This window comes from Chelonoidis abingdonii, chromosome 2 (assembly GCF_003597395.2).
Source record: "Chelonoidis abingdonii isolate Lonesome George chromosome 2, CheloAbing_2.0, whole genome shotgun sequence".
In the NCBI taxonomy this organism is placed as follows: Eukaryota; Metazoa; Chordata; order Testudines; family Testudinidae; genus Chelonoidis; species Chelonoidis abingdonii.
In genome coordinates, this window is record NC_133770.1 from 122,502,596 (window position 1) to 122,503,967 (window position 1,372).

Below are 1,372 nucleotides of genomic sequence, written 5' to 3' on the forward strand. Positions count from 1 at the left end.
CGTGAGGGGGTCGGGTCTGGGGATGTGGGGTGGAAACTCCGGACCGGAGTCGCCCTGCGGGGGGAATCGGATCTTCTCCTCGCGCTGCGCCCGTTGCCGGGCTGGGCTGGGCGCGTGCCCGCCTCGCCGCTCGGGTGGGACGCGGGGCGGGGCGGGGCGGGGGGGGGGTTTTGGGGTTCCGCAAAAGTCAGTGGCATTTCCTGGGGCCGCTCATAGCGGCCCCCGCCCGCAACACCTCGCTGGGGGCGGCGGTGCCCGCGGAGCCTGGCGCTGCAGGGAAACCAGGCAGCGCAGCGTCGCCAAGCCCGCCTCGCCGGGAGCTGGGCGCCCAAGGGCGGGATTCAGCACCGCCTATCCGGCGTGTTTGTGGCGCTTTCGTTAAAAGTCCGGCTCCGGGCGAGGAGACCTCCCCCCGCCTGCTGGCAGCCCGGACTGCTCTAGCGCCGGTGGCTGCAGAGAAAACACTGAACGTGCAAACCCCAAACGCGCACAAATCGGGCGGCAGATGAAAAGAACCCCACGTGGAGCATGTTTAAAACATGATTTTTTAGCCGGTCTCACAATTTTGGGATGTCGCCTTCGTGGTTTTTTAATGCCTGGGGTTGGCAATACTGGTTATGAGCCATTGGAAATGGATTGGATCGGGCACACTCCAGCAACCTGAGCTATAGTGGTTATTGTTTCAGTCCTGGTGCTGGGTTTTTATATGGTTTTATGTTTGCTATGTCTGCATCTGATCAAAAATATGTGAATGTGGTTTGGAAACTGTTACTTTTGTTGGCATTCATTGGGCTTTCATTAGATTACAGTTTGCCGTTGGTTCTGAATTCTATATAAATAAGATATTTTGGCACAAAATCTTAATTTTTAAATGATTTTATGGTGCCAATTTTTCTTTGTTATGATGTATAAAATGTTTGGGGTTTTGTCATTATTGTAATTATCCTTGCTGCAGTTGTTATTTTCCTGCTTGTTTTTAGGGTAGCAATATCCTACATTTAAGATAAGGCCTTGCCTACACTAGACAGTTTTGTCAATAAAAGTCAAGTTTTGTTGACAAAGCAAAGAAGGTGTACACACAACAATGGTCCTCCCACTGATGTAATTCTTTTGCTACACTAACAAAATAAAACCACTTTGGCAAGGGACATAGAGCTTTTTGCAACAAAGTTAGAGCTACACAGTGCCAGTGTAGACACTGTGTTTGCTTATGTCACCTCCAGGAGGTGTCCCACAGTGCCCATCATGACCACTGTGTTAAGCATCAGAGGGGTAGCCATGTTAGTCTGGATCTGTAAAAGCACTGAAGAATCCTGTGGCACCTTATAGACTAACAGACGTTTTGGAGCATGAGCTTTCGTGGGTGAATACC